The sequence below is a fragment of the Rhipicephalus microplus genome, chromosome 5 (assembly GCF_043290135.1).
Source record: "Rhipicephalus microplus isolate Deutch F79 chromosome 5, USDA_Rmic, whole genome shotgun sequence".
Lineage (NCBI taxonomy): Eukaryota > Metazoa > Arthropoda > Arachnida > Ixodida > Ixodidae > Rhipicephalus > Rhipicephalus microplus.
The window spans coordinates 161,893,335-161,911,563 of NC_134704.1; the positions used below are offsets into that span (position 1 = coordinate 161,893,335).

Consider the following 18,229-nt stretch of genomic DNA (forward strand, 5'->3'; position numbering starts at 1 on the left):
AGGGACCGATACATAGGCACTGGTAAAAACACATCACATAGGTCCTTGTACAACTTTCTTCGTCGGACTTGACTCAAATATTCAAGTGAAAACCGCACTGACAGAAACCTACAAGAAAGTACAACTTCGCGGAGAAAGCCATAAACACCACCAGGTACGCTGCAGGTTGATACAACCATGTTAGGCAAGTGTTGCCCCAGGCGAAGTTGACAGACAGTGCGAAGGAATGGGTTGTCGACGTCTCTAAAAAAACAAAATCGATTGACTACCTGTCTTAAAAACAAATGCGACAAGCCCAGTCCTCCATTTCGCACTCGAAGAAATAAATTGGTCCGACTCGATCTTTCCCAAGACGATTCCCTCACAAAGACAGCGAACACACGGTGAAATTTCTGGATGTTTACCCTTGAACAATGTAAGACTTGTAAGATGTACCAAATTTTACTCACTAAGAATATGTTGCAAATTGTGGCTTTAGAAAACATAGACCAATTCCAGCCATTCCACTTGTTCACTCTTTCCCGCAGGTTATCCACTTGGCTCCTCCAGTACGAGTAGCTGTCTTTGTAGCATTCGAGGGGGGCACCCAAGTATTTCACCGGTGTCGTAACAAACCTTATGCTGGAAAAACTGTCCGGGGTTTCTGCCCAGTCATTGTGCCAAAAGCCAAGGCATTTTCCCCAGTTTACAGCGCTGCCACTTGCAGCACAGAAGTTAGTAACGCATTTGACAGCATCTGCTATGCTGTCAGAGTCCGCGCAAAAAATGGCAATATCGTCCGCATAAGCCAACAGTCGGACTTCAACCTCGTGCAGCTTAAACCCACGGACACAGTCATTCTCTATGACACTCAAACAAAAGGACTCTATGTACAAGCAAAACAATAGTGGTGAGAGAGGACAACCCTGACGGACCGAACGCTTGACTGGGATGCGCTTCCCCACCACCTTGTTAACAATTAGCCGCGTTGAGCAGTCTCGGTACGCCATGACAACCCCCTCTTTGATTATTTTCCCTAAATTCACATTATCTAGGATGCACAGCAGAATTTCATGAGGCACCCTGTCAAAAGCTTTCTCGAGGTCGATTTGCAGCATTGCGACTCGCGCACCAATAGCGTCGCAACATTCGAGGATGCTCCGGGCTGCGTGTATATTCGTGAGGATAGTTCGACCTTTAATGCCGCACGTCTGATGCGGCCCCACGAGCTCCGTAATGACTGTTTGCAACCTTTTAGCTAGGATTTTCATGAATATCTTGTAATCTCCATTAGTGAGGCAGACATGGCGGTAAGAATTTACTTTGCGCAGTGCAACGGGGTCTTCCAATTTTGGTATAAGAACAGTGTGAGATGATGAAAAGGACGGGGGTAATATTTTCAGCTCGAATGCCTCATTATAAACGTCAGCTAAGACTGGTGTTATTTCAAACTTGAAACACTTATAAAAGGCGGAAGTCAGACCATCAGGGCCAGGCGATTTCCCGGGATGCATACTTTCAATAGCACTGTTAACTTCCTCTTCCGAAATGGGTTCTTCCAATAATTCTTTTGCATTATTGTCAAGCTTTGGCATCAGCGGTAAAAAATCTTTTTTAAAACGATCGACATCAACTAAGCTGGCGGCGAATAAACCATGGAAGTGCTCAAAGAAAGCACGCTCGATAACATCTGCGACATCGCTGACTTCACCCTCGTGTTCAATTTCTGTTATCTGATTACGACGCGCATGCCACTTTTCTGAGCCCAACGCCCTTTTTGACGGTGCTTCTGCCGTTATCAGTCGCTCGGCTCTTGCCCGCACCATAGCACCGCGGTATCTTTCGACATCGAACCGCTCAATTTTACTTTTCAACGCGCGAATATCTTCAAGAAACATGCCGGGCATTCTACATTCTTCGAGGAGCAATTTTTCCAGGTTTCTGCGCATGAGCTTTTCTTCTGCTCCTTTTTCTCTGCTTATAGCGCTCGAGCGTTCCAATGCCTTTAATTTAACGACCTGCTTGAAGTTCTCCCATTTTTCTCTAAACGTCTTTTTACTGCGAACTTTCATTTTTTCAACATGCGTCATTACTTCCTCCATAAATTGTTCATCACTTAGCAGATTCGAATTCAATTTCCATAGTTGCCACTCGAAGGCCCTTTTCGTTTCTTTCGTGCTAGCTACTACAAAGCTAACCAAGCAGTGGTCACTAAATGAAACGGCGTTAACACGTTATGCCTTGCAAAGCGGTACCAATTCTACACTCACGTACGCCCTATCTAGTCGGGCGTGGCTGGCTGCCTGAAAGTGGGTGTACTGCATAGCCCGGCCACCACCGAGACATTCAGCCACATCCTCCAAACCATGTTCTCTTACTATATCGCTTAAGACAGCCGTACTTGCATCCCTGTAATGTCGTTCGCTAGTTTTGTCTTTGGCTGAAAGGACGCAGTTGAAATCACCAATAATGATTAGGAGCCTATTACAATTGGTATACTGCTTTAGTTGTTCGAAAAATATGCGTCTTTCGTCAGTGACAGTCGGTGCGTACAAGCATATTACGCGCCATTCCCATCCCGAAAACAAAAGATCACAAACAATGAGCCGACCAGACGGACATGACGTTGAGGCTTCTACTTTAGCACCCAGACTCTGTCTGACGAACAAAACGCAACCGGAAGAAGTCCCTATGGCATGGCTAACTATAACAGAATACCGCGGCAAGAATTGGCGCACCATGCCCCCAGTTTCATCGTCGCCATGGACTTTAGTCTCTTGGACTGCCAGTATGTCAAGGTCAAGGTCGCTTACTAACCGATAAAGTTGACATTGTTTTCTCCGTGAGGCCAGGCCACGCACATTTAAAGTGGCCACACGGATTGAATTTTCTATTTGCACCATTGTAAGGCTACGAAAAACCCAGGGGCATGGCGCTTACCTTACAACTGCAATTCCTTCCTGGACGCCTTGTCTCAGTACAGTCCTTAAGTTGGCGAAGGCGGCTTTTCCGCCGTCTTGCGCTCCGACGAAATGATTGGCCGTGGCCGGATGAGAGGCCGCCGAGCGGGAGTCGTTTTGGCGGGTGGTTCGTCCGGCGAGGCAGCAGTGGTGCCCTTGTCTTTTTTCCCTTCGTCACGGGGACGCTTCCCCATCACAGTGACACTGTCGCTTTCAATCCCAGTCATCGGTTCAGCCTCCGAGGGGGTCTCGTCTGCTGAGCCAAGACACGTGTCGCCGGTGCTGCTTGCATCCACCTTTTCACTACTTTCGCCTACGCCTTCATATGGAAGCCCGGTGTCGGGCTTACCTGGTGCTTCACACACTCCCTCTTCTTGACGGCATGACGACCCATCTTCCACAGCAGAGCTCGGGTTAACTCCTGCTGTTTCTTCCGAGTCTGCTTCGTCCATGAGGTGCTCCAGTGCATCACTTTCCTGCGCTGGTCCAGTCACACTGGCATATGTCTTCGCGCAGTCGGCGTCTTCGTGGCCGAAGCGGCGACAACGACTGCAGCGGGGTACTCGGCAGTCGCGACGTATGTGACCGGTACTCTTGCACCGTAGGCACAACGGTGCATGGCCCGGAACGACAACGAGAGTCAGCTCTCCGGCAATCTTGAGCTGGTGCGGAATGTCATCCACCTTGACGTCGGAGTGCAGCTTTAGTCCCACAGACCGCGTCGTTGAGCCCTTTTCTGTGATGCCCGGTGCTCGCCACTTCTCCCGTTTCACTTCGAACACTTTCCCATAGAGAGTCAAGGCAACACGCACGTCTTCGTCGGTCACGCCGTGCAGCAACCAGTGAAGCTTCATGCGAACCTCGTGGTTATTCGGGTCAATGAGCAAACATGGGCGATCCTTTACCTTCACATCGATGGCGGAGAGCAACTTGCGAGCAGCCTCAGCACTCGTCAGTGTCACAGCCCATACGTGGTTCATTTGATACGCCCCCGACGCCAAAACGTCGTCGAGCGCACCAAGCTTGGCCAAAGTGTCCCTGTAGTCTTCGACGCGGTAAGGCCGGGCTCTCGGATCACCATGCATGAAAATGGTATTCGCAGCGATGCGTCCGGAAGGCAGATTGGGCAAAATCACCTGATAATCGTCGGCGCTAGGCGCAAAGACCCTGTCACCGCGGCCCGGTCGGGCCGCTGATACCACTCCGTCGGAGCCGAACATTCCGCGACCGTATCGCTCGAAAGCTGGAAGTGGAATGCCAGTTCGCCACAGAGTCCGCTTAGGGTGGCCATTCGCACACACGTGGTAGCATGTTTTGCTCGGCCTTCTATCGATTAAGCACAGGTGAAGAGACAAGTCATTGTAGACAGACAAACAAGTAGATAGACAGATAGATGAAAATAATAAAAAAAAGAATTTGACCCGGGCGTGATTCGAACACGCAACCTTCTGATCTGGAGTCAGACGTGCTACCGAGTCGCCATCAAGTCCACTTAGGGTAGCCGTTCGCACACACGCGGTAGCATGTTTTGCTCGGCCTTCTGCCGATGAAGCACAGGTAAAGAGACAAATCATTGTAGAATGACAAATAAGTAGATAGATAAAAATAACAAAAAAGAGAATTTGACCCAGACGTGATTCGAACACGCAAACATCTGATCTGGAGTTAGACGTGGTACCGTTGCGCAACCGAGTCCGCCTATAGGGTAGCCCTTCGCACACACGCGGTAGCATGCTTTTTTTGGCCTTCTGTCGATGAAGCACAGGTAAAGAGAGAAGTAATTGTAGACAGACAAATGAGTAGATAGACAGACAGATGAAAGTAATAAAAAAGAACCTAACACGAACGTGATTCGAACACGCAAACTTCTGATCTGGAGTCAGACGTGCTACTGTGTCGCCACCGAGTCCACTTAGCGCAGCCTTTCGCACACACGTGGTAGCATGTTTTGCTCGGCCTTCTGTCGATGAAGCACAGGTAAAGAGACAAGTCATTGCAGAATGAAAATAAGTACATAGACAGATAGTTGAAAATAATAAAAGAGATAATTTATCCTAGACGTGATTCGAACACGCAACCTTCCGATGTGGAGTCAGACGCGCTACCGTTGCGCCACCGAGTCCGTTTAGGGTCGCCGTTCGCACGCACGCGGTAGCATGTTTTGCTCGGCCTTGTGTCGATGAAGCACAGATAAAGGGACAAGTCATTGTAGACAGACAAATAAGTAGATAGACAGATAGATGAAAATATTAAAAAAGAGAATTTGACCCGGACGTGATTCGAACACGCAACCTTCTGATCTGGAGTCAGACGTGCTAAAGTTGCACCACCGAGTCCGCTTAAGGTAGCCGTTCGCACACACGCTGTAGCATGTTTTGCTCGTACTTGTGTCGATGAAACACAGGTAAAGAGACAAGTCATTGTAGACAGACAAATAAATAGCTAGACAGATAGTTGAAAATAATAAAAAAGAGAATTTGACCCAGACGCGATTCAAACACGCAACCATGTGATCTGGATTCAGACGTGCTACCGTATCGCCACCGAGTCCACTTAGTGTAGGCGTTCGCACACACGCGGTAGCACGTTTTGCTTGGCCTTCTGTCGATGAAGCACAGGTAAAGACACAAGTCATTGTAGACAGACAAATAAGTATAAAGACAGATGAAAATAATAAGAAAGAGAATTTAACCGGAACGTGATTACAACACGCAACCTTCTGATCTGGAGTCAGACGCGCTACCGTTGCGCAACCGAGTCCGTTTAGGGTAGCCGTTCGCACACACGCGGTAGCATGTTTTGCACGGCCTTCAGTCGAGGAAGCACAGGTAAAGAGACAAGTCATTGTAGAAGGACAAGTAGGTATAGACAGATAGATGAAAATATTAAAAAGAGAATTTGACCCGGACGTGATTAGAACACGCAACCTTTTGATCTGGAGTCAGACGTGCTAAAGTTGCGCCACCGAGTCCGCTTAGGGTAGCCGTTCGCACACACGCGGTAGCATGTTTTGCTCGGCCTTCTGTCGATGAAGCACAGGTAAAGGGACAAGTCATTGCAGACAGACAAATAAATAGATAGACAGAGAGATGAAAATAATAAAAAGAGAATTTGACCCGGACGTGATTAGAACACGCAACCTTCTGATCTGGAGTCAGACGTGCTAAAGTTGCGCCAGCGAATCCGCTTAGGGTAGCCGTTCGCACAAACGTGGTAGGATGTTTTGCACGGGCTTATGTCGATGAAGCACAGGTAAAGAGACAAGTCATTGTAGACCGACAAATAAGTAGACACACAGATAGATGAAAATAATAAAAGGAGAATTTGACCCAGACGTGATTAGAGCACCCAACCTTCTGATCTGGAGTCAGACGCGCTACCGTTGCGTCACCGAGTCCGTTTAGTGTCGCCGTTCGCACACACGCGGTAGCATGTTTTGCTCGGCCTTGTGTCGATGAAGCACAGGTAAAGAGACAAGTCATTGGGGACAGACAAATAATGAGATAGACAGATAGCTGAAAACAATAAAAATGAGAATTTGACCCGGACGTGATTTGAACATGCAACCTACTGATCTGTAGTCAGACGCGCTACCATTGCGCCTCCGAGTTTGCTCAGGGCAGCCGTTCGCACACACGTGGTAGCATGTATTGCTCGGCCTTCTGTCGATGAAGCACAGGTAAAGACAGAAGTCATTGTAGACAGACAAATAAGTAGATAGACAGATGAAAATAATAAAAAAGAGAATTTGACCCGGACGTCATTCGAACACGCAACTTTCTGATCTGGTGTCAGACGCGCTTCCGGTTCGCCACAGAGTCCGCTTAGGGTTGCCGTTCGCACACACGTGGTAGAATGTTTTGGTCGGCCTTCTATTGATGAAGCATAGGTTAAGAGAGAAGTCATTGTAGACAGACAAATAAGTAGACAGATAGTTGAAAACAATAAAAAAGAGAATTTGACCCAGACGCGATTCGAACACGCAAACATCTGATCTGGAGTTAGACGTGGTACCGTTGCGCAACCGAGTCCGCCTATAGGGTAGCCCTTCGCACACACGCGGTAGCATGCTTTTTTTGGCCTTCTGTCGATGAAGCACAGGTAAAGAGAGAAGTAATTGTAGACAGACAAATGAGTAGATAGACAGACAGATGAAAGTAATCAAAAAGAACCTAACACGAACGTGATTCGAACACGCAAACTTCTGATCTGGAGTCAGACGTGCTACTGTGTCGCCACCGAGTCCACTTAGCGCAGCCTTTCGCACACACGTGGTAGCATGTTTTGCTCGGCCTTCTGTCGATGAAGCACAGGTAAAGAGACAAGTCATTGCAGAATGAAAATAAGTACATAGACAGATAGTTGAAAATAATAAAAGAGAGAATTTATCCTAGACGTGATTCGAACACGCAACCTTCCGATCTGGAGTCAGACGCGCTACCGTTGCGCCACCGAGTCCGCTTAGGGTAGCCGTTCGCACAAACGTGGTAGCATGTTTTGCTCGGCCTACTGTCGATGAACCCCATGTAAAGGGACAAGTCATTGTAGACAGACAAATAAGTAGATATTCAGATAGATGAAAATAATAAAAAGAGAATTTGACCAAAACGTGATTCGAACACACAACCTTCTGATCTGGAGTCAGACGTGCTACCGTGTCGCCACCGAGTCCACTTAGTGTAGCCGTTCGCACTCACGCGGTAGCATGTTTTGTTCGTCCTTCTGTCGATGCAGCACAGGTAAAGAGACAAGTCATTGTAGACAGACAAATAGGTAGATAGACAGATGAAAATGATAAAAAAGAAAATTTGACCCGGATGTGATTCGAACACGCAACCTACTGATCTGGAGTCAGACGCGCTACTGTTGCGTCACCGAGTCCGTTTAGGGTCGCCGTTCGCACGCACGCGGTAGCATGTTTTGCTCGGCCTTGTGTCGATGAAGCACAGATAAAGGGACAAGTCATTGTAGACAGACAAATAAGTAGATAGACAGATAGATGAAAATATTAAAAAAGAGAATTTGACCCGGACGTGATTCGAACACGCAACCTTCTGATCTGGAGTCAGACGTGCTAAAGTTGCACCACCGAGTCCGCTTAAGGTAGCCGTTCGCACACACGCTGTAGCATGTTTTGCTCGTACTTGTGTCGATGAAACACAGGTAAAGAGACAAGTCATTGTAGACAGACAAATAAATAGCTAGACAGATAGTTGAAAATAATAAAAAAGAGAATTTGACCCAGACGCGATTCAAACACGCAACCATGTGATCTGGATTCAGACGTGCTACCGTATCGCCACCGAGTCCACTTAGTGTAGGCGTTCGCACACACGCGGTAGCACGTTTTGCTTGGCCTTCTGTCGATGAAGCACAGGTAAAGACACAAGTCATTGTAGACAGACAAATAAGTATAAAGACAGATGAAAATAATAAGAAAGAGAATTTAACCGGATCGTGATTACAACACGCAACCTTCTGATCTGGAGTCAGACGCGCTACCGTTGCGCCACCGAGTCCGTTTAGGGTAGCCGTTCGCACACACGCGGTAGCATGTTTTGCACGGCCTTCAGTCGAGGAAGCACAGGTAAAGAGACAAGTCATTGTAGAAGGACAAGTAGGTATAGACAGATAGATGAAAATATTAAAAAGAGAATTTGACCCGGACGTGATTAGAACACGCAACCTTTTGATCTGGAGTCAGACGTGCTAAAGTTGCGCCACCGAGTCCGCTTAGGGTAGCCGTTCGCACACACGCGGTAGCATGTTTTGCTCGGCCTTCTGTCGATGAAGCACAGGTAAAGGGACAAGCCATTGCAGACAGACAAATAAATAGATAGACACAGAGATGAAAATAATAAAAAGAGAATTCGACCCGGACGTGATTAGAACACGCAACCTTCTGATCTGGAGTCAGACGTGCTAAAGTTGCGCCAGCGAATCCGCTTAGGGTAGCCGTTCGCACAAACGTGGTAGCATGTTTTGCACGGGCTTATGTCGATGAAGCACAGGTAAAGAGACAAGTCATTGTAGACCGACAAATAAGTAGACAGACAGATAGATGAAAATAATAAAAGGAGAATTTGACCCAGACGTGATTAGAGCACCCAACCTTCTGATTTGGAGTCAGACGCGCTACCGTTGCGTCACCGAGTCCGTTTAGTGTCGCCGTTCGCACACACGCGGTAGCATGTTTTGCTCGGCCTTGTGTCGATGAAGCACAGGTAAAGAGACAAGTCATTGGGGACAGACAAATAATGAGATAGACAGATAGCTGAAAACAATAAAAATGAGAATTTGACCCGGACGTGATTTGAACATGCAACCTACTGATCTGTAGTCAGACGCGCTACCATTGCGCCTCCGAGTTTGCTCAGGGCAGCCGTTCGCACACACGTGGTAGCATGTATTGCTCGGCCTTCTGTCGATGAAGCACAGGTAAAGACAGAAGTCATTGTAGACAGACAAATAAGTAGATAGACAGATGAAAATAATAAAAAAGAGAATTTGACCCGGACGTCATTCGAACACGCAACTTTCTGATCTGGTGTCAGACGCGCTACCGGTTCGCCACAGAGTCCGCTTAGGGTTGCCGTTCGCACACACGTGGTAGAATGTTTTGGTCGGCCTTCTATTGATGAAGCATAGGTTAAGAGAGAAGTCATTGTAGACAGACAAATAAGTAGACAGATAGTTGAAAACAATAAAAAAGAGAATTGGACCGCGACGTGATTCGAACACGCAACCTTCTGATCTGTAGTCAGACGGACTACCGTTGCGCCACCGAGTCCGCATAGGGTAGCCGTTCGCACACACGTGGTAGCATGTTTTCTCGGCCTTCTGTCGATGAAGCACAGGTAAAGAGACAAGTCATTGTAGACAGACAAATACGTAGATAGACAGATTGATGAAAATAAGAAAAAAGGAAATTTGATCCAGACGTGATTCATACTCGCAACCTTCTGATCTGGAGTCAGACATGCTAACATGTCGCGACCGAGTCCGTTTAGGGTGACCGTTCGCACACACGTGGTAGCATGCTTTGCTCGGCCTTCTGTCGAGAAAGCACAGCTAAATAGAAGAGTCATTGTAGAGAGACAAATAAGTAGATAGAGAGATGGATGAAAATACTAAAGAGAGAGTTTGACGCGGACGTGATTAGAACACGCAACCTTCTGATCTGGAATCAGACGTGCTAAAGTTGCGCCACCGAGTCCGCTTAGGGTAGCCGTTCGCACACACGCGGTAGCATGATTTGCTCGGCCTTCTGTCGATGACGCACAGGTAAAGAGCCATGTCATTGTAGACAGACAAATAAGTAGATAAACAGATGAAAATAATAAAAAAGAGAATTTGACCCGGACGTGATTCGAACACGCAACCTTCTGATCAGGAGTCAGACGTGCTACTGTGTCGCACCGAGTCCACTTAGTGTAGCTGTTCGCACACACGTGGTAGCATGTTTTGCTTGGCCTTCTATCGATGAAGCACAGCTAAAGAGACAAGTCGTTGTAGACAGACAAATAAGTAGATAGACAGATAGATGAAAATAATAAAAAAGAGAACCTAACACGGACGTGATTCGAACACGCAACCCTCTGATCTGGAGTCAGACGTGCTACCGTGTCGCCACCGAATGCACTTAGCGGAGCCGTTCGCACACACGCGGTACCTTGTTTTGCTCGGCCTTCTGTCGATCAAGCACAAGTAAAGAGACAAGTCATTGTAGACAGACAAATAAGTAGATAGACAGATAGATGAAAATAATAAAAAAGCGAATTTGACCCGGACGTGATTCAAACTCGCAACCTTCTGATCTGGAGTCAGACGTGCTACCGGGTTGCCACCGAGTCCACTCAGTGTAGCCTTATGCACACACGCGGTAGCATGTTTTGCTCGGCCTTCTGTCGATGAAGCAGAGGTAAAGAGACAAGTCTTTGTAGACAGACAAATAAGTAGATAGACAGATGAAAATAATAAGAAAGAGAATTTGACGCGGACGCGATTCGAACACGCAACCTTCTAATCTTGAGTCGGACGCGCTAACAGTTCACCACCGAGTCCACTTAGAGTAGCCGTTCGCACACACGTGGTAGCATGTTTTGCTCGGCCTTCTATCGATGAAGCACAGGTAAAGAAACAAGTCGTTGTACACAGACAAAGAGGTAGATAGACAGATGAAAATAACAAAAATGAGAACTTAACACGGACGTGATTCGAACACGCAACCCTCTGATCTGGAGTAATACGCGCTACCGTGTCGCCACCGAATCTACTTAGCGTAGCCGTTCGCACACACGCGGTAGCTTGTTTTGCTCGGCCTTCTGTCGATGAAGCACACCTAAAGAGAAGAGTCATTGTAGACAGACAAGTAAGTAGATAGACAGATAGATGAAAATAGTAAAAAAGAGAACTTGACCCGAACGTGATTCGAACCCGCAACCTTCTGATCTGGAGTCGGACGTGCTACCGTGTCGCCACCGAGTCCACTTAGTGAAGCCGTTCGTACACACGCGGTAGCATGTTTCGCTCGGCCTTCTGTCGATGAAGCACAGGTAAAGAGACAAGTCATGGTAGACAGACAAATAAAAAGATAAACAGATGAAAATAATACAAAAGAGAATTTGACCCGGACGTGATTCGAACACGCAATCTTGTGATCTGGAGTCAGATGTGCTACCATATCGCCACCGAGTACACTTAGTGTAGCCGTTCGCACACACGCGGTAGCATGTTTTGCTCAGCCTTCTGTCGATGAAGCACAGGTAAGGAGACAAGTCATTGTAGACAGACAAATAGGTGGATAGACAGATGAAAATAATAAAAAAATTTGACCCGGACTTGATTCGAACACGCAACCTTCTGATCTGGAGTCAGACGTGCTAAAGTTGCGCCACCAAGTCCGCTCAGGGCAGCCGTTCGCACACACGTGGTAGCATGTTTTCTCGACCTTCTGTCGATGAAGCACAGGTAAAGAGACAAGTCATTGTAGACAGAAAATAAGTAGATAGAACGATTGATGAAAATAAGACAACAGGAAATTTGATCCAGACGTGATTCATACTCGCAACCTTCTGATCTGGAGTCAGACATGCTAACATGTCGCCACCGAGTCCGTTTAGGGTGGCCGTTCGCACACACGTGGTAGCATGCTTTGCTCGGCCTTCTGTCGAGGAAGCACAGCTAAAGAGAAGAGTCATTGTGGACAGACAAATAAGTAGATAGACAGATAGATGAAAATAATAAAAAGAGACTTTTACACGGACGTGATTCGAACTCGCAACCTTCTGATCTGGAGTCAGACGTGCTATCGTGTCGCCACCGAGTCCGCTTAGGGTAGCCGTTCGCACACACGCGGTAGCATGATTTGCTCGGCCTTCTGTCGATGAAGCACAGGTAAAGAGACAAGTCTTTGTAGACAGACAAATACGTAGATACACAGATAGACGAAAATAATAAATAAGCGAATTTGACCCGGACGTGATTCAAACTCGCAACCTTCTGATCTGGATTCAGACGTGCTACCGTGTCGCCACCGCGTCCGTTTAGGGTAGCCGTTCGCACACACGTGGTAGCATGATTTGCTCGGCCTTCTGTCGATGAAGCACACATAAAGAGAAGAGTCATTGTAGACAGACAAATAAGTAGATAGACAGACAGATGAAAATAGTAAAAAAGAGAACTCGACCCGAACGTGATTCCAACCCGCAACCTTCTGATCTGGAGTCACACGTGCTACTGTGTCACCACCGAGTCCACTTTGTGTAGCCGTTCGCACACACGCGGTAGCATGTTTTGCTCGGCCTTCTGTCGATGCAGCACAGGTAAAGAGACAAGTCATTGTAGACAGACAAATAAGTAGATACACAGATGAAAATAATAAAGAGAATTTGACCCGGACGCGATTCGAACACGCAACCTTCTGATCTCGAGTCGGACGCGCTAACAGTTCGCCACCGAGTCCACTGAGGAAGCCGTTCGCACACACGTGGTAGCATGTTTTGCTCGGCCTTCTATCGATGAAGCACAGGTAAAGAGACAAGTCGTTGTAGACAGACAAATAAGTAGATAGACAGATGGATTAAAATAATAAAAAAGAGAACCTAACACGGACGTGATTCGAACACGCAATCCTCTGATCGGGAGTCAGACGTGCTACCGTGTCGCCACCGAATCCACTTAGCCTAGCCGTTCGCACACACGCGGTACCTTGTTTTGCTCGGCCTTCTGTCGATCAAGCACAGCTAAAGAGACTAGTCATTGTAGACAGACAAATAAGTAGATAGACAGAGAGATGAAAATAATAAAAAAGCGAATTTGACCCGGACGTGATTCAAACTCGCAACCTTCTGATCTGGTGTCAGACGTGCTACCGTGTCGCCACCGCGTCCGTTTAGGGCAGCCGTTCGCACACACGTGGTAGCATGATTTGCTCGGCCTTCTGTCGATGAAGCACACCTAAAGAGAAGACTCATTGTAGACAGACAAATAAGTAGATAGACAGATAGATGAAAATAGTAAAAAAAAGAACTTGACCCGAACGTGATTCGAACCCGCAACCTTATGATCAGGTGTCAGACGTGCTACTGTGTCGCCACCGAGTCCACTTAGTGTAGCTGTTCGCACACACGTGGTAGCATGTTTTGCTTGGCCTTCTATCGATGAAGCACAGGTAAAGAGACAAGTCGTTGTAAACAGACAAATAAGTAGATAGACAGATGGATGAAAATAATAAAAAAGAGAACCTAACACGGACGTGATTCGAACACGCAACCCTCTGATCGGGAGTCAGACGTGCTACCGTGTCGCCACCGAATCCACTTAGCGTAGCCGTTCGCACACACACGGTACCTTGTTTTGCTCGGCCTTCTGTCGATCAAGCACAGGTAAAGAGACAAGTCATTGTAGACAGACCAATAAGTAGATAGACAGATAGATGAAAATAATAATAAAACGAATTTGACCCGGACGTGATTCAAACTCGCAACCTTCTGGTCTGGAGTCAGACGTGCTACCGTGTCGCCACCGAATCCACTTAGGGTAGCCGTTCGCACACACGTGGTACCATGTTTTCCTCGGCCTGCTGTCGATGCAGCACAGGTAAAGAGACAATTCATTGTAGACAGACAAATAAGTAGATAGACAGATGAAAATAATAAGAAAGAGAATTTGACCCGGACGCGATTCGAACACGCAATCTTGTGATCTGGAGTCAGATGTGCTACCATATCGCCACCGAGTACACTTAGTGTAGCCGTTCGCACTCACGCGGTAGCATGTATTGCTCGGCCTTCTGTCGATGAAGCATAGGTTAAGAGAGAAGTCATTGTAGACAGACAAATAAGCAGACAGATAGTTGAAAACAATAAAAAAGAGAATTTGACCCCGACGTGATTCGAACACGCAACCTTCTGATCTTGAGTCAGACGCACTACCGTTGCGCCACCGAGTCCGCATAGGGTAGCCGTTCGCACACACGTGGTAGCATGTTTTCTCGGCCTTCTGTCGATGAAGCACAGGTAAAGAGACAAGTCATCGTAGACAGACAAATAAGTAGATAGACAGATTGATGAAAATAAGAAAAAAGGAAATTTGATCCAGACGTGATTCATACTCGCAACCTTCTGATCTGGAGTCAGACATGCTAACATGTCGCGACACAGTCCGTTTAGGGTGACCGTTCGCACACACGTAGCATGCTTTGCTCGGCCTTCTGTCGAGAAAGCACAGCTAAATAGAAGAGTCATTGTAGACAGACAAATAAGTAGATAGACAGATAGATGAAAATACTAAAGAGAGAGTTTGACGCGGACCTGATTAGAACACGCAACCTTCTGATCTGGAATCAGACGTGCTAAAGTTGCGCCACCGAGTCCGCTTAGGGTAGCCGTTCGCACACACGCGGTAGCATGATTTGCTCGGCCTTCTGTCGATGACGCACAGGTAAAGAGCCATGTCATTGTAGACAGACAAATAAGTAGATAAACAGATGAAAATAATAAAAAAGAGAATTTGACCCGGACGTGATTCGAACACGCAACCTTCTGATCAGGAGTCGGACGCGCTAACAGTTCGCCACCGAGTCCACTGAGGAAGCCGTTCGCACACACGTGGTAGCATGTTTTGCTCGGCCTTCTATCGATGAAGCACAGGTAAAGAAACAAGTCCTTGTAGACAGACAAAGAGGTAGATAGACAGATGAAAATAACAAAAACGAGAACTTAACACGGACGTGATTCGAACACGCAACCCTCTGATCTGGAGTAAGACGCGCTACCGTGTCGCCACCGAATCCACTTAGCGTAGCCGTTCTCACACACGCGGTAGCTTGTTTTGCACGGCCTTCTGTCGATGAAGCACAGGTAACGAGACAAGTCATTGTAGACAGACAAATAAGTAGATAGACAAATAGATGACAATAATAAAAAAGATAATTTCACCCGGACGTGATTCGAACACGCAACCTTCTAATCTGGAGTCAGACGTGCTACCGTGTCGCCACCGAGTCCACTTAGTGAAGCCGTTCGTACACACGCGGTAGCATTTTTCGCTCGGCCTTCTGTCGATGAAGCACAGGTAAAGAGACAAGTCATCGTAGACAGACAAATAAAAAATAAACGGATGAAAATAATAAAAAAAGAGAATTTGACCCGGACGTGATTCGAACACGCAACCTTCTAATCTGGAGTCATACGTGCTACCGTGTCGCCACCGAGTCCGTTAGGTAACTATTCGCACAAACGTGGTAGCATGTTTTGCTCGGCCTTCTGTCGATAAAGCACAGGTAAAGAGGCAAGTCATTGTAGACATACAGATAAGTAGATAGACAGATAGATGAAAATAATAAAAAAGAGGATTTGACCCGGACGTGATTCGAACACGCAATCTTGTGATCTGGAGTCAGATGTGCTACCATATCGCCACCGAGTACACTTAGTGTAGCCGTTCGCACTCACGCGGTAGCATGTATTGCTCGGCCTTCTGTCGATGAAGCATAGGTTAAGAGAGAAGTCATTGTAGACAGACAAATAAGTAGACAGATAGTTGAAAACAATAAAAAAGAGAATTTGACCCCGACGTGATTCGAACACGCAACCTTCTGATCTGGAGTCAGACGCACTACCGTTGCGCCACCGAGTCCGCATAGGGTAGCCGTTCGCACACACGTGGTAGCATGTTTTCTCGGCCTTCTGTCGATGAAGCACAGGTAAAGAGACAAGTCATTGTAGACAGACAAATAAGTAGATAGACAGATTGATGAAAATAAGAAAAAAGGAAATTTGATCCAGACGTGATTCATACTCTCAACCTTATGATCTGGAGTCAGACATGCTAACATGTCGCGACCGAGTCCGTTTAGGGTGACCGTTCGCACACACGTGGTAGCATGCTTTGCTCGGCCTTCTGTCGAGAAAGCACAGCTAAATAGAAGAGTAATTGTAGACAGACAAATAAGTAGATAGACAGATAGATGAAAATACTAAAGAGAGAGTTTGACGCGGACGTGATTAGAACACGCAACCTTCTGATCTGGAATCAGACGTGCTAAAGTTGCGCCACCGAGTCCGCTTAGGGTAGCCGTTCGCACACACGCGGTAGCATGATTTGCTCGGCCTTCTGTCGATGACGCACAGGTAAAGAGCCATGTCATTGTAGACAGACAAATAAGTAGATAAACAGATGAAAATAATAAAAAAGAGAATTTGACCCGGACGTGATTCGAACACGCAACCTTCTGATCAGGAGTCGGACGCGCTAACAGTTCGCCACCGAGTCCACTGAGGAAGCCGTTCGCACACACGTGGTAGCATGTTTTGCTCGGCCTTCTATCGATGAAGCACAGGTAAAGAAACAAGTCCTTGTAGACAGACAAAGAGGTAGATAGACAGATGAAAATAACAAAAACGAGAACTTAACACGGACGTGATTCGAACACGCAACCCTCTGATCTGGAGTAAGACGCGCTACCGTGTCGCCACCGAATCCACTTAGCGTAGCCGTTCTCACACACGCGGTAGCTTGTTTTGCACGGCCTTCTGTCGATGAAGCACAGGTAACGAGACAAGTCATTGTAGACAGACAAATAAGTAGATAGACAAATAGATGACAATAATAAAAAAGATAATTTCACCCGGACGTGATTCGAACACGCAACCTTCTAATCTGGAGTCAGACGTGCTACCGTGTCGCCACCGAGTCCACTTAGTGAAGCCGTTCGTACACACGCGGTAGCATTTTTCGCTCGGCCTTCTGTCGATGAAGCACAGGTAAAGAGACAAGTCATCGTAGACAGACAAATAAAAAATAAACGGATGAAAATAATAAAAAAAGAGAATTTGACCCGGACGTGATTCGAACACGCAACCTTCTAATCTGGAGTCATACGTGCTACCGTGTCGCCACCGAGTCCGTTAGGTAACTATTCGCACAAACGTGGTAGCATGTTTTGCTCGGCCTTCTGTCGATAAAGCACAGGTAAAGAGGCAAGTCATTGTAGACATACAGATAAGTAGATAGACAGATAGATGAAAATAATAAAAAAGAGGATTTGACCCGGACGTGATTCGAACACGCAATCTTGTGATCTGGAGTCAGATGTGCTACCATATCGCCACCGAGTACACTTAGTGTAGCCGTTCGCACTCACGCGGTAGCATGTATTGCTCGGCCTTCTGTCGATGAAGCATAGGTTAAGAGAGAAGTCATTGTAGACAGACAAATAAGTAGACAGATAGTTGAAAACAATAAAAAAGAGAATTTGACCCCGACGTGATTCGAACACGCAACCTTCTGATCTGGAGTCAGACGCACTACCGTTGCGCCACCGAGTCCGCATAGGGTAGCCGTTCGCACACACGTGGTAGCATGTTTTCTCGGCCTTCTGTCGATGAAGCACAGGTAAAGAGACAAGTCATTGTAGACAGACAAATAAGTAGATAGACAGATTGATGAAAATAAGAAAAAAGGAAATTTGATCCAGACGTGATTCATACTCTCAACCTTATGATCTGGAGTCAGACATGCTAACATGTCGCGACCGAGTCCGTTTAGGGTGACCGTTCGCACACACGTGGTAGCATGCTTTGCTCGGCCTTCTGTCGAGAAAGCACAGCTAAATAGAAGAGTAATTGTAGACAGACAAATAAGTAGATAGACAGATAGATGAAAATACTAAAGAGAGAGTTTGACGCGGACGTGATTAGAACACGCAACCTTCTGATCTGGAATCAGACGTGCTAAAGTTGCGCCACCGAGTCCGCTCAGGGTAGCCGTTCGCACACACGCGGTAG

General features: G+C 46.8%; 5 non-coding genes across 5 annotated transcripts; all 5 read right to left on the minus strand.

Annotated features, from left to right (window-relative positions):
* Positions 1–5,203: 5,203 nt before the first annotated feature.
* On the minus strand, positions 5,204–5,275 carry TRNAW-CCA (transfer RNA tryptophan (anticodon CCA)). Its single transcript has one exon. It is a non-coding gene; the product is annotated as a tRNA-Trp (tRNA).
* A 2,687-nt stretch (positions 5,276–7,962) lies between these two features.
* TRNAW-CCA (transfer RNA tryptophan (anticodon CCA)) lies at positions 7,963–8,034 on the minus strand. The gene has a single exon. It is a non-coding gene; the product is annotated as a tRNA-Trp (tRNA).
* A 6,285-nt stretch (positions 8,035–14,319) lies between these two features.
* Positions 14,320–14,391, minus strand: TRNAL-CAA (transfer RNA leucine (anticodon CAA)). The gene has a single exon. It is a non-coding gene; the product is annotated as a tRNA-Leu (tRNA).
* Positions 14,392–16,007: 1,616 nt separating this feature from the next.
* Positions 16,008–16,079, minus strand: TRNAW-CCA (transfer RNA tryptophan (anticodon CCA)). Its single transcript has one exon. It is a non-coding gene; the product is annotated as a tRNA-Trp (tRNA).
* A 1,619-nt stretch (positions 16,080–17,698) lies between these two features.
* TRNAW-CCA (transfer RNA tryptophan (anticodon CCA)) lies at positions 17,699–17,770 on the minus strand. Its single transcript has one exon. It is a non-coding gene; the product is annotated as a tRNA-Trp (tRNA).
* Between the last annotated feature and the right edge of the window lie 459 nt (positions 17,771–18,229).